The sequence below is a fragment of the Labrus mixtus genome, chromosome 12 (genome assembly GCF_963584025.1).
Source record: "Labrus mixtus chromosome 12, fLabMix1.1, whole genome shotgun sequence".
Taxonomy (NCBI): Eukaryota; Metazoa; Chordata; class Actinopteri; order Labriformes; family Labridae; genus Labrus; species Labrus mixtus.
This window is the reverse complement of record NC_083623.1, coordinates 30,239,504-30,252,003: the sequence shown is the minus strand read 5'-3', so window position 1 is coordinate 30,252,003 and position 12,500 is coordinate 30,239,504. Positions and strand designations below refer to the sequence as shown.

General features: G+C 42.3%; 18 non-coding genes and 6 pseudogenes across 18 annotated transcripts; all 24 read left to right on the top strand.

Annotated features, from left to right (window-relative positions):
• The first annotated feature begins 194 nt into the window (after positions 1–194).
• LOC132985508 (5S ribosomal RNA) lies at positions 195–313 on the top strand (annotated as a pseudogene).
• Positions 314–6,598: 6,285 nt separating this feature from the next.
• On the top strand, positions 6,599–6,717 carry LOC132986181 (5S ribosomal RNA). The gene has a single exon (XR_009675385.1). It is a non-coding gene; the product is annotated as a 5S ribosomal RNA (ribosomal RNA).
• Positions 6,718–6,837: 120 nt separating this feature from the next.
• Positions 6,838–6,946, top strand: LOC132985670 (5S ribosomal RNA; annotated as a pseudogene).
• A 354-nt stretch (positions 6,947–7,300) lies between these two features.
• LOC132986272 (5S ribosomal RNA) lies at positions 7,301–7,419 on the top strand. The gene has a single exon (XR_009675465.1). It is a non-coding gene; the product is annotated as a 5S ribosomal RNA (ribosomal RNA).
• A 121-nt stretch (positions 7,420–7,540) lies between these two features.
• On the top strand, positions 7,541–7,659 carry LOC132986053 (5S ribosomal RNA). Its single transcript, XR_009675266.1, has one exon. It is a non-coding gene; the product is annotated as a 5S ribosomal RNA (ribosomal RNA).
• A 121-nt stretch (positions 7,660–7,780) lies between these two features.
• Positions 7,781–7,899, top strand: LOC132986334 (5S ribosomal RNA; annotated as a pseudogene).
• Positions 7,900–8,021: 122 nt separating this feature from the next.
• On the top strand, positions 8,022–8,140 carry LOC132986353 (5S ribosomal RNA; annotated as a pseudogene).
• Positions 8,141–8,262: 122 nt separating this feature from the next.
• On the top strand, positions 8,263–8,381 carry LOC132986171 (5S ribosomal RNA). Its single transcript, XR_009675376.1, has one exon. It is a non-coding gene; the product is annotated as a 5S ribosomal RNA (ribosomal RNA).
• Positions 8,382–8,502: 121 nt separating this feature from the next.
• Positions 8,503–8,621, top strand: LOC132986010 (5S ribosomal RNA). Its single transcript, XR_009675226.1, has one exon. It is a non-coding gene; the product is annotated as a 5S ribosomal RNA (ribosomal RNA).
• A 122-nt stretch (positions 8,622–8,743) lies between these two features.
• LOC132985909 (5S ribosomal RNA) lies at positions 8,744–8,862 on the top strand. Its single transcript, XR_009675132.1, has one exon. It is a non-coding gene; the product is annotated as a 5S ribosomal RNA (ribosomal RNA).
• Positions 8,863–8,983: 121 nt separating this feature from the next.
• LOC132986205 (5S ribosomal RNA) lies at positions 8,984–9,102 on the top strand. The gene has a single exon (XR_009675408.1). It is a non-coding gene; the product is annotated as a 5S ribosomal RNA (ribosomal RNA).
• Positions 9,103–9,224: 122 nt separating this feature from the next.
• LOC132986301 (5S ribosomal RNA) lies at positions 9,225–9,343 on the top strand. The gene has a single exon (XR_009675492.1). It is a non-coding gene; the product is annotated as a 5S ribosomal RNA (ribosomal RNA).
• Positions 9,344–9,464: 121 nt separating this feature from the next.
• Positions 9,465–9,583, top strand: LOC132986247 (5S ribosomal RNA). Its single transcript, XR_009675443.1, has one exon. It is a non-coding gene; the product is annotated as a 5S ribosomal RNA (ribosomal RNA).
• A 122-nt stretch (positions 9,584–9,705) lies between these two features.
• Positions 9,706–9,814, top strand: LOC132985857 (5S ribosomal RNA; annotated as a pseudogene).
• Positions 9,815–9,937: 123 nt separating this feature from the next.
• LOC132986327 (5S ribosomal RNA) lies at positions 9,938–10,056 on the top strand. Its single transcript, XR_009675515.1, has one exon. It is a non-coding gene; the product is annotated as a 5S ribosomal RNA (ribosomal RNA).
• Positions 10,057–10,408: 352 nt separating this feature from the next.
• LOC132986299 (5S ribosomal RNA) lies at positions 10,409–10,527 on the top strand. The gene has a single exon (XR_009675490.1). It is a non-coding gene; the product is annotated as a 5S ribosomal RNA (ribosomal RNA).
• Positions 10,528–10,651: 124 nt separating this feature from the next.
• Positions 10,652–10,770, top strand: LOC132986271 (5S ribosomal RNA). The gene has a single exon (XR_009675464.1). It is a non-coding gene; the product is annotated as a 5S ribosomal RNA (ribosomal RNA).
• Positions 10,771–10,891: 121 nt separating this feature from the next.
• On the top strand, positions 10,892–11,010 carry LOC132986282 (5S ribosomal RNA). Its single transcript, XR_009675475.1, has one exon. It is a non-coding gene; the product is annotated as a 5S ribosomal RNA (ribosomal RNA).
• A 121-nt stretch (positions 11,011–11,131) lies between these two features.
• Positions 11,132–11,250, top strand: LOC132986146 (5S ribosomal RNA). Its single transcript, XR_009675353.1, has one exon. It is a non-coding gene; the product is annotated as a 5S ribosomal RNA (ribosomal RNA).
• Positions 11,251–11,373: 123 nt separating this feature from the next.
• LOC132986151 (5S ribosomal RNA) lies at positions 11,374–11,492 on the top strand. Its single transcript, XR_009675357.1, has one exon. It is a non-coding gene; the product is annotated as a 5S ribosomal RNA (ribosomal RNA).
• Positions 11,493–11,613: 121 nt separating this feature from the next.
• Positions 11,614–11,732, top strand: LOC132985541 (5S ribosomal RNA; annotated as a pseudogene).
• A 122-nt stretch (positions 11,733–11,854) lies between these two features.
• Positions 11,855–11,973, top strand: LOC132986140 (5S ribosomal RNA). The gene has a single exon (XR_009675347.1). It is a non-coding gene; the product is annotated as a 5S ribosomal RNA (ribosomal RNA).
• Positions 11,974–12,097: 124 nt separating this feature from the next.
• LOC132985904 (5S ribosomal RNA) lies at positions 12,098–12,216 on the top strand. The gene has a single exon (XR_009675126.1). It is a non-coding gene; the product is annotated as a 5S ribosomal RNA (ribosomal RNA).
• A 121-nt stretch (positions 12,217–12,337) lies between these two features.
• Positions 12,338–12,456, top strand: LOC132986031 (5S ribosomal RNA). The gene has a single exon (XR_009675246.1). It is a non-coding gene; the product is annotated as a 5S ribosomal RNA (ribosomal RNA).
• Positions 12,457–12,500: the final 44 nt, after the last annotated feature.

Sequence of the window (12,500 nt, the reverse complement as noted above, 5' to 3'; positions counted from 1 at the left end):
AAGCTAAGCAGCGTCTGGCCTGGTTAGTACTTGGATGGGAGACCGCCTGGGAATACCAGGTGCTGTAAGCTTTTTCATTTTTTTTGATCATATGTTCTTTTTTTATCATATAGAGACATATTCACATGTCCAAAAATTCAGCCAGAATCAAGGGCATGAGATCTTTAAAAGGCCCCTGTCTGCACACAATAATGGCTTACGGCCATACCACCCTTAACATGCCCGTTCTCGTCCGATCTAGGAAACTAAGTAGGGTCGTGCCTGGTTAGTACTTGGATGGGAGACCGCCTGGGAATACCAGGTGCTGTAAGCTTTTTCATTTTTTTGATCATATGTTTTTTTTTTTATCATATAGAGACATATTCACATGTCCAAAAATTCAGCCAGAATCAAGGGCATGACATCTTTAAAAGGCCCCTGTCTGCACGCAATAATGACTTATGGCCATACCACCCTGAACACGCCCCTTTTGCTGTCAGAGTTTGTGTGGTGCTGAAGGAGAGCTGACGTGTCAGTACTGAGCAGGACAGCTGGACTAATTTGTTTGTTTTTTGGATGCGCTTTGGATTTATTTAAATACCTCAGATTTTGAGTGAATGTCCCCCAGCAGTCACTGACTGTTAGGGGGATCGTTTTTCTTTTCACCTTTTTTCCTGTTTTTTTTTCCACAATTTTGTGAAGAATTTTTGTTTTTTGTGAATGTTTGCTCGTATGTCGCGAGCAAACTCACACGGACGGATCACAAAGATGACAGGACCACGGACTGGAGAGATGGAAAAAGGAAAAGAGAACGGACAACAACGTGAACAAACAAACATGGCACTGAAACAAAGGAATGGATTAAACGACAACGAGAAGAACGACGGACAAAAAGGACGGATGAAAACGGCAAATGAAACAGGGAACGGAATGGATGACGGAGAGAGAGGAAGAGAGAGGAGCGGCGGGCTGATTGCTCCGCATGCAGAGAATGGGAGAGGTGGCGAGAGAGCAGAAAAAGAGGAAGCAAAAGTGTCGTTTGAGAGAAAACTAACACTAAACATTGAAATGGTGGGAGACAAAGTTCCTCTAAATCACGTCATGAGCAACATAAAAATGATCTGTGGGGGCCTGCTGGCGTGCAGAACCCTGGGACCTGAAAAACTGGAGGTGACGGTGAGCAACATTAAAGGAAAGGAAAGGCTGCTGGATGGATTTAAAATCGGAGAGACCAGAGTCGTGGCGAGAGAACTAAATAATGATGAGCTGGTGGTGTCTTTTTTAAACCTGCCAGCGTATATCACAGATGAAGAAATAGTTTGGAAGCTGACGGGATGGGGAGTGAAACCGACATCACCAATAAAACGCAGAATGTGGCCTGGAACAATGATAGCTGACGGAACGAGGTTTGTCCGGGTCAGATTTAATGACCAGGTACAGTCACTCCCTTACTCCACAAAGTTTAACACTGTGATGGGGAACGAATACTTTAGAGTAATACATGATAGACAACAAAAAGTGTGCAGGATGTGCATCCAGCCGGGACACATCCTGAGAGAGTGTCCAGAATTTATGTGCCACAACTGTGGGGTGCAGGGACACTTTGCGCGAGAGTGCAGCGCGAACAGCACAAAATGCACAAACTGTAAAAAAAGAGAAAATGAATGTGAGTGTGAGAACGGAGAGGAAAGCAAGAACGAGGTGGAGGAGGTGTACGAGGATGAAGACGAGGCGGAGGAGGTGTACGAGGAGGAGGCGGAGGAGAAGGAGGTGATCGGAGCAAGCAGGAAGGAGATCAGAGAAGACGAGAACAGTGACGGAGAAATGGAGCAGAGCGGAGAGAGCGGAGGAGAACGGGCGTCAGAGTGCGAGCTGGAGACGCCGGAGCTGGCTGGAGAGGGAGGACAGCAGAAGCAGCGAAAAACGAGCGAGAGAGGGAAAAAAGGAGACGGAAGGGACGTGGCAGAAGACCCGGGGGTAAGCATGAGCACAGAGGGGAGGGAGATGCCTGAGAGTGGTGTTGGACAGGCGGGAGGGAGAAAAATCACGCTAAATAATACGGGTAAAAGCACCAGTCCCAATGAAACGGACAGCGAAATGGATGTGAGTGAACTGGCGAGTGCGCAAAAAAGACTAAGTCTTGGACAACGAAAAAAGTTGGTGAAAAAATTGAAATGTAAGGACAAATAATGACTGACAATAACCCCTGTAAATCCTTTTTTTTTGTTTTTATTTTTATGATAATGGCCTTTAATTTATTTTCGATAAACGTGAATGGACTAAGGAACAAAGAAAAAAGACATGCGATTCTTTCCTTGCAGAATGACGTTTTGTGCCTGCAGGAGACCAGGTGGGATGATTCCCTGGTGGAAGACATAAAAAAAGACTTTGTGGGCCATATTTTCTGCTCCAATGGCACGTCGAGGGCGAGAGGAGTGGCGGTTTTAGTCAAAACGGGTCGGGTAACAGGGGTAAATTTGGTTTATGGAGACAAAGAAGGAAGAATAATAGTAATAGACTGTGTGTATGAAACGAAAAATATAAGAATCATAAATATATATGCACCGAATGGAGAAAAAGAAAGGAAAACATTCTTCATTGCAATAAGCAAATGGTGGGAAAGGAATTGTATAATAATCGGTGACTTTAATGTGGCGATGACACCCACCGATGTGTCAAAAAATAATGTGTTTAAGGGGGATGTGAGCAGGGGGACACTTAAAGATATAATGATAACGAAACAATGCATTGATATTTGGAGATTGCTACATCCATGGGAGAGGGTGTTCTCCAGGAGACAAATTGTACTGAATAGATTAAAACAATCTAGAATAGATTATGCTTTGGTGACATGCGAGGTAGTGAGGTGGATTAAAGAAGTTGAATATAAAACTAATATGTGGAGCGATCACGCTGGAATAGAAATCACGTTTAGAAAAGAAACGAATGTACGTAAAGGAGGGATATGGTGCTTTAATGCAAGCTTGCTGGATGATGGAATGTTTGTGAAAAGTATGGAAAGATTGTTGAATGATGTGGGATATGAGTGGAATGAGAGTGAAGATATGAATGTGTGGTGGGATAGTGTAAAAGTCAGAATTAAAAAAAAGTGTATCAATTATAGTAAAGAGAAAAAGTGGAGAGAAAATAGAAAGGAAGAGAATTTGAGAAAACAACTAAGTGAGGAAATAGCATCGCTTGACAGTGTAGATAATGTAGATGTCGAAAAATACATACATTTAAAAGAACAGTTGGGAGTGATTGAACTTAAAAAGAGTAGGGGTGCAGCCATTAGGAGTAAAATACAATATATGTATGAGGGGGAGAGGAGTACAGCCTTTTTTTTAGGTCTGGAAAAACAAAAACAAAAAAGAACAGAAATAAACGAATTATTAAATGAAGCAGGTAAAAGTGTGACAGATAAAAAGGGAATTTTAGAAATAGTAAAGGGCTATTATGAAAGCCTGTTTTCGAGACAGGAGTGTGATAGCGTGAGTGTGAACAGAGCTTTGGGTGCCTTAAAGAAAAAACTAAGCGAGGACGATAAAATGTGGTGTGATTGTGAGTTTACAGAGGGAGAAATCAGAAGTGCTTTAGAGGGGTTAAACAAAAACAAAAGTCCTGGGAGCGATGGCCTAACTGCGGAATTCTACCAAGCTTTCAAAGAGCAGCTGGTGCCCTTGGTGAACAAATTGAGTAAATATATGGAAAAAGTGAAACATATACCAAAAAGTTTAGGGGAAGGGGTGGTTACTATTTTTTACAAAAACAAGGGGGACAATAAAAATCTGGACAACTACAGACCAATCAGCCTACTCAACACAGACTACAAAATCATAGCGAAAACAATAGCCAATAGAATCAGGGAGGTAATAGGAACAATCATAGAACAAACACAATCATACAGTATACCAAACAGAGACATAGCAGACTCAATCATTTCAATAAAACAGACGGTCAGGGATATGGAAGGGGAGGGGGGAATATGGCTAGGGATTGATTTAAATAAAGCTTTTGACAGAGTAGATCACGGGTTCATGGGGAAGGTGTTAGAGAAGTTTGGATTCGGGGAGAGAATGAGAGAATGGATAAATATGTTGTATACAGGAGCGGAAAGCAAGATAAAATGTAACGGGGAACTAACTGATTCTTTTAAAATATCAAGGTCAGTGAGACAAGGATGTCCGATGTCAGCGCTGTTGTACAGCTTGGTAGCAGAGCCGCTGGCAGCACTGATATCGGAAGACGTAAACATAAAAGGTATAGGTAAGGAAAACGTAAAAATAATACAGTATGCAGATGACGTGAATATAATGGTAAAAGGAGAGGAGGATATAGAATTGATATTAAAACATGTACAAACTTATGAAAGAGCATCTGGGGCAAAAGTAAATGAAAATAAGTCAGAAATTATGTTACTAGGTAAGGAATCCAATCTAGTTAATAAGTGGGGATTTAAAACGGTGTGTGAGAGAAGAAAAGTGTTGGGAGTGAATATGGGGAAAAATGAGAATGAATGTGATGATGTAACATGGAAAGAGGTGGTGGGTAAAATTAAAAAAACATTGAATTTGTGGAAAGCGAGGGGTCTATTGTTGAGAGGAAGGGTAGCCGTAACAAATGCTCTCGTGTTGTCCAAAGTGAATCATGCGCTGAGTACTTGTACGCTTCCGGACTGGGCCTTTAAGGAGATTTCAAAGACCATTAGGGACTTTATTTGGAAAAACAAAGCAGCGAGTATAGCTCACAAAACAATAATAGGGGCTAAAGATCAGGGGGGGCTAGCTTTGATTGATTTACTTACAAAAAAAGTAGCACTAAGAGTCAAATTGATAGGCAAATTTATGGACCAGAACCGGAACGTAGTTTGGAAAAACCACTTCAAAAAATATCTGTGCAGTTTTGGACTCTACAACGAGGACAACCTGTACCAGATCAATAACCCAGATTCATTTAAACACTTGCCACGGTTTTTCCAGGAAGTACTCAGTGCGTGGTATCAGGTTTCATCCTGGACTGTACCAGAGTGCGGAACGAGAGGGTCAGTGCTACGACTGCCCTTCCTCTCGAGCCCGTATTTTAAAAATGGGGAGAGGGTAATTAAGTGTGAAGCTATGTTGAAAGCGGGATATATTAGAATAAGGGATTTACTGAACTGTGGGGGGGATTTTGATTTACAAATGGTGGTGAGGGGTTTAAAAAATAAAGGGTGTGTGTGCAGAAAGGATGTGATTGAGAGAGTGTTTGCAAATGTAAAATTGTCTTTGTCGAGCGAATGGGAAAAATTAATCAAAGAGAAGGAGGGAGTGATGCAGGACGATGTGGGGGGGATCTCCCTGTGCCTAGGGGAGAAGAAACACAACATTACAGATGTCACTACAAAAATTTGGTATAGGTGCGCAATCACACATAGAATACAGAAACCCACATCCGAAGTAAAATGGACAGACACATACCCGGACATAACAAGCAACATGATATGGAAGAACATTAACATTCCGCATACACCACATGCAATATTTGACCTAGATTTCAAACTGAGGCACAGGAGGATCTTCACCTGCATCGTCCTGCATCAGATCCATAAGGAGAGGTATGAAAGAAAGTGTTGTGTATGTGAAAGTACGGATGAGGATTTAATACATTTGTTTGTTACGTGTGGGGAATTGGTTTATTTTTGGGGAAAAATAAGAGAAATGTTGGGGAAATGCAGTAAGAATGAGTGTTGGAATGAAAGGGGGTGGGAATTGTCGGTGTTGTTGGGGGTGGGAACAAAACAAAAAAATCACAATGTAATGAATATAATTTTGGCTTTTGCAAGAAAAGCGGTTTTTAACAGAAGGAATTATGCACTGTATGAAAGTAAGAAAATGAATGTGTGGAGAATGTTTGTGAATGAATGGAAAGCACATCTTAAATTGTTGTACATAGCGAATGAGAGTGAGTTTGTGAGAATGTTTGTGGAAGGTGCGAATGTGTGTAGAGTAAATGAGGAGGGAATTATGTGGGATGTCTAAATTATTTTGTTTTTGTTTTTTTGGTACGAGGGCTTCTTTTTTGGTCATGGGGAAAATGGGTGATTTGATTTGGTGTTTTTTTTTTTCTCAGTGGTTTTTTGAGAATACTGTGGGGTTTTTGTATGTTTTTGTGGTTTGTTTTCAGAGGGGTGTTTGCTTTGGGGGAGGGACTCAGAAGAGTTGTCATGAGTTGGGGGTATCAGGGGTGGTTTGAGTTTTTTTTTCTGATGCTATGTTTTTATTGTTTTTAGGGTGCCGTTTGCGTCAGAGGGGAGGTTTAATTTAGAGGGTGTATGTATTGTAATAGCATTTGTTGTAAATGATGTGAAAGAATTATAAATGTTTTTGTAATTTTGATAATAAAAGATAAAAAAAAAAAAAAAACACGCCCGATCTCGTCCGATCTCGGAAGCTAAGCAGGGTCGGGCCTGGTTAGTACTTGGATGGGAGACCGCCTGGGAATACCAGGTGCTATAAGCTTTTTCATTTTTTTGATCATATGTTTTTTTTTTATCATAGAGAGACATATTCACATGTCCAAAAATTCAGCCAGAATAAAGGGCATGACATCTTTAAAAGGCCCCTGTCTGCACACAATAATGGCTTACAGCCATACCACCCTGAACACGCCCGATCTCTTCCGATCTCGGAAGCTAAGCAAGGTCAGGCCTGGTTAGTACTTGGATGGGAGACCGCCTGGGAATACCAGGTGTTGTAAGCTTTTTCATTTTTTTGATCATATGTTTTTTTTTGATCATATAGAGACATATTCACATGTCCAAAAATTCAGCCAGAATCAAGGGAATGACATCTTTAAGGCCCATTTCTGCACACAATAATGGCTTACGGCCATACCACCCTGAACTCGTCCGATCTCGGAAGCTAAGCATGGTCGGGCCTGGTTATTACTTAGATGGGAGACCGCCTGGGAATACCAGGTGCTGTAAGCTTTTTCATTTTTTTGATCATATGTTTTTTTTTATCATATAGAGACATATTCACATGTCCAAAAATTCTGCCAGAATCAAGGGCATGACATCTTTAAAAGGCCCCTGTCTGCACACAATAATGGCTTAAGGACATACCACCCTGAACTTGTCCGATCTCGGAAGCAAAGCAGCGTCTCGCCTGGTTAGTACTTGGATGGGAGACCGCCTGGGAATACCAGGTGCTGTAAGCTTTTTCATTTTTTTTGATCATATGTTCTTTTTTTTATCATATAGAGACATATTCACATGTCCAAAAATTCAGCCAGAATCAAGGGCATAACATCTTTAAAAGGCCCCTGTCTGCACAAAATAATGGCTTACGGCCATACCACCCTTAACACGCCCGATCTCGTCCCATCTCGGAAGCTAAGCAGGGTCGGGCCTGGTTAGTACTTGAATGGGAGACCGCCTGGGAATACCAGATGCTGTAAGCTTTTTTTATTTTTTTGATCATATGTTTTTTTTATCATAGAGAGACATATTCACATGTCCACAAATTCAGCCAGAATCAAGGGCATGACATCTTTAAAAGGCCCCTGTCTGCACACAATAATGGCTTACGGACATACCACCCTGAACACGCCCGATCTCGTCCGATCTCGGAAGCAAAGCAGGGTCGGGCCTGGTTAGTACTTGGATGGGAGACCACCTGGGAATACCAGGTGCTGTAAGCGTTTTCATTTTTTTGATCATATGTTTTTTTTTATCATATAGAGACATATTCACATGTCCAAAAATTCAGCCAGAATCAAGGGCATGACATCTTTAAAAGGCCCCTGTCTGCACACAATAATGGCTTATGGCCATACCACCCTGAACACGCCTGATCTTGTCCGATCTCGGAAGCTAAGCAGGCTAGTGCCTGGTTAGTACTTGGATGGGAGACCGCCTGGGAATACCAGGGGCTGTAAGCTTTTTCATTTTTTTGATCATATGTTTTTTTTTTATCATATAGAGACATATTCACATGTCCAAAAATTCAGCCAGAAACAAGGGCATGACATCTTTAAAAGGCCCCTTTCTGCACGCAATAACAGCTTACGGCCATACCACCCTTAACACGCCCGATCTCGTCCGATCTCGGAAACTAAGTAGGGTCGTGCCTGGTTAGTACTTGGATGGGAGACCGCCTGGGAATACCAGACGCTGTAAGCTTTTTCATTTTTTTGATCATATGTTTTTTTTTTATCATATAGAGACATATTCACATGTCCAAAAATTTAGCCAGAATCAAGGGCATGACATCTTTAAATGGCCCCTTTCTGCACACAATAATGGCTTACGGCCATACCACCCTGAACACGCCCAATCTCGTCCGATCTAGGAAGCTATGCAGGGTCGGGCCTGGTTAGTACTTGGATGGGAGACCGCCTGGGAATACCAGGTGCTGTAAGCTTTTTCATTTTTTTGATCATATGTTTTTTTTTATCATATAGAGACATATTCACATGTCCAAAAATTCAGCCAGAATCAAGGGCATGACATCTTTAAAAGGCCCCTTTCTGCACACAATAATGGCTTACGGCCATACCACCCTGAACACGCCCGATCTCATCCGATCTCAGAAGCTAAGCAGGGTCGGGCCTGCTTAGTACTTGGATGGGAGACCGCCTGGGAATACCAGGTGCTGTAAGCTTTTTCATTTTGTTTGATCATATGTTTTTTTTTATCATATAGAGACATATTCACATGTCCAAAAATTCAGCCAGAATCAAGGGCATGACATCTTTAAAAGGCCCCTTTCTGCACACAATAATGGCTTACGGCCATACCACCCTGAACAAGCCCGATCTCGTCCGATCTCGGAAGCTAAGCAGGGTCGGGCCTGGTTAGTACTTGGATGGGAGACCGCCTGGGAATACCAGGTGCTGTAAGCTCTTTCATTTTTTTTGATCATATGTTTTTTTTATCATATCGAGACATATTCACATGTCCAAAAATTCAGCCAGAATCAAGGGCATGACATCTTTAAAAGGCCCCTCTCTGCACACAATAATGGCTTACGGCCATACCACCCTGAACACGCCTGATCTCGTCCGATCTCGGAAGCAAAGCAGGGTAGGGCCTGGTTAGTACTTGGATGGGAGACAGCCTGGGAATACCAGGTGCTGTAAGTTTTTTCATTTTTTTGATCATATGTTTTTTTTTTATCATATAGAGACATATTCACATGTCCTAAAATTCAGCCAGAATCAAGGGCATGACATCTTTAAAAGGCCCCTTTCTGCATACAATAATGGCTTACGGCCATACCACCCTGAACACGCCTGATGTCGTCCGATCTCGGAAGCTAAGCAGGGTAGGGCCTGGTTAGTACTTGGATGGGAGACAGCCTGGGAATACCAGGTGCTGTAAGTTTTTTCATTTTTTTAATCATATGTTTTTTTTTATCATATAGAGACATATTCACATGTCCAAAAATTCAGCCAGAATCAAGGGCATGACATCTTTAAAAGGCCCCTTTCTGCACACAATAATGGCTTACGGTCATACCACCCTGAACTCGTCCGATCTCGTCCGATCTCGGAAACTAAGCAGGGTCGTGCCTGGTTAGTACTTGGATGGGAGACCGCCTGGGAATACCAGGTGCTGTAAGCTGTTTCATTTTTTTGATCATGTGTTTTTTTTTTATCATAGAGAGACATATTCACATGTCCAAAAATTCAGCCAGAATCAAGGGCATGACATCTTTAAAAGGCCCCTTTCTGCACACAATAATGGCTTACGGCCAAACCACCCTGAACTCGTCCGATCTTGGAAGCTAAGCAGGGTCGGGCCTGGTTAGTACTTTGATGGGAGAACGCCTGGGAATACCAGACGCTGTAAGCTTTTTTTATTTTTTTGATCATATGTTTTTTTTTTATCATAGAGAGACATATTCACATGTCCAAAAATTCAGCCAGAATCAAGGGCATGACATCTTTAAAAGGCCCCTGTCTGCAGACAATAATGGCTTACGGCCATACCACCCTGAACATGCCCGATCTCGTTCCATCTCAGAAGCTAAGCAGGGTAAGGCCTGGTTAGTACTTGGATGGGAGACCGCCTGGGAATACCAGGTGCTGTAAGCTTTTTCATTTTTTTGATCATGTTTTTTTTTTATCATATAGAGACATATTCACATGTCCAAAAATTCAGCCAGAATCAAGGGCATGACATCTTTAAAAGGCCCCTTTCTGCACACAATAATGGCTTAAGGACATACCACCCTGAACTTGTCAGATCTCGGAAGCTAAGCAGCGTCTGGCCTGGTTAGTACTTGGATGGGAGACCGCCTGGGAATACCAGGTGCTGTAAGCTTTTTCATTTTTTTTGATCATATGTTCTTTTTTTATCATATAGAGACATATTCACATGTCCAAAAATTCAGCCAGAATCAAGGGCATGAGATCTTTAAAAGGCCCCTGTCTGCACACAATAATTGCTTACGGCCATACCACCCTGAACACGCCTGATCTCGTCCGATCTCGGAAGCTAAGCAGGGTAGGGCCTGGTTAGTACTTGGATGGGAGACCGCCTGGGAATACCAGGTGCTGTAAGCTTTTTCATTTTTTTGATCATATGTTTTTTTTTTTTATCATATAGAGACATATTCACATGTCCAAAAATTCAGCCAGAATCAAGGGCATAACATCTTTAAAAGGCCCCTGTCTGCACACAATAATGGCTTACGGCCATACCACCCTTAACACGCCCGATCTCGTCCCATCTCGGAAGCTAAGCAGGGTCGGGCCTGGTTAGTACTTGAATGGGAGACCGCCTGGGAATACCAGATGCTGTAAGCTTTTTTTATTTTTTTGATCATATGTTTTTTTTATCATAGAGAGACATATTCACATGTCCTAAAATTCAGCCAGAATCAAGGGCATGACATCTTTAAAAGGCCCCTTTCTGCATACAATAATGGCTTACGGCCATACCACCCTGAACACGCCTGATGTCGTCCGATCTCGGAAGCTAAGCAGGGTAGGGCCTGGTTAGTACTTGGATGGGAGACATCCTGGGAATACCAGGTGCTGTAAGTTTTTTCATTTTTTTAATCATATGTTTTTTTTTATCATATAGAGACATATTCACATGTCCAAAAATTCAGCCAGAATCAAGGGCATGACATCTTTAAAAGGCCCCTGTCTGCACACAATAACAGCTTACGGCCATACCACCCTGAACACGCCTGATCTCGTCCGATCTCTGAAGCTAAGCAGGGTCGGGCCAGGTTAGTACTTCGATGGCAGACCGCCTGGGAATACCAGGTGTTGTAAGCTTTTTCATTTTTTTGATCATATGTTTTTTTTTTTATCATATAGAGACATATTCACATGTCCACAAATTCAGCCAGAATCAAGGGCATGACATCTTTAAAAGGCCCCTGTCTGCACACAATAATGGCTTACGGCCATACCACTCTGAACACGCCTGATCTCGTCCGATCTCGGAAGCTAAGCAGGGTCGAGCCTGGTTAGTACTTGGATGGGAGACCACCTGGGAATACCAGGTGCTGTAAGCGTTTTCATTTTTTTGATCATATGTTTTTTTTTATCATATAGAGACATATTCACATGTCCAAAAATTCAGCCAGAATCAAGGGCATGACATCTTTAAAAGGCCCCTTTCTGCACACAATAACAGCTTTCGGCCATACCACCCTTAACACGCCCGATCTCGTCCGATCTCGGAAACTAAGTAGGGTCGTGCCTGGTTAGTACTTGGATGGGAGACCGCCTGGGAATACCAGACGCTGTAAGCTTTTTCATTTTTTTGATCATATGTTTTTTTTTTATCATATAGAGACATATTCACATGTCCAAAAATTTAGCCAGAATCAAGGGCATGACATCTTTAAAAGGCCCCTTTCTGCACACAATAATGGCTTACGGCCATACCACCCTGAACACGCCCGATCTCGTCCGATCTCGGAAGCTATGCAGGGTCGGGCCTGGTTAGTACTTGGATGGGAGACCGCCTGGGAATACCAGATGCTGTAAGCTTTTCTTATTTTTTTGATCATATTTTTTTTTTTTTATCATAGAGAGACATATTCACATGTCCACAAATTCAGCCAGAATCAAGGGCATGACATCTTTAAAAGGCCCCTGTCTGCACACAATAATGGCTTACGGCCATACCACCCTGAACACGCCCGATCTCGTTCGATCTCGGAAGCTAAGCAGGGTTGGGCCTGGTTAGTACTTGGATGGGAGACCACCTTGGAATACCAGGTGCTGTAAGCGTTTTCATTTTTTTGATCATATGTTTTTTTTTATCATATAAAGACATATTCACATGTCCAAAAATTCAGCCAGAATCAAGGGCATGACATCTTTAAAAGGCCCCTTTCTGCACACAATAACGGCTTACGGCCATACCACCCTTAACACGCCCGATCTCGTCCGATCTCGGAAGCTAAGCAGTGTCGGGCCTGGTTAGTACTTGGATGGGAGACCACCTGGGAATACCAGGTGCTGTAAGCGTTTTCATTTTTTTGATCATATGTTTTTTTTTATCATATAGAGAC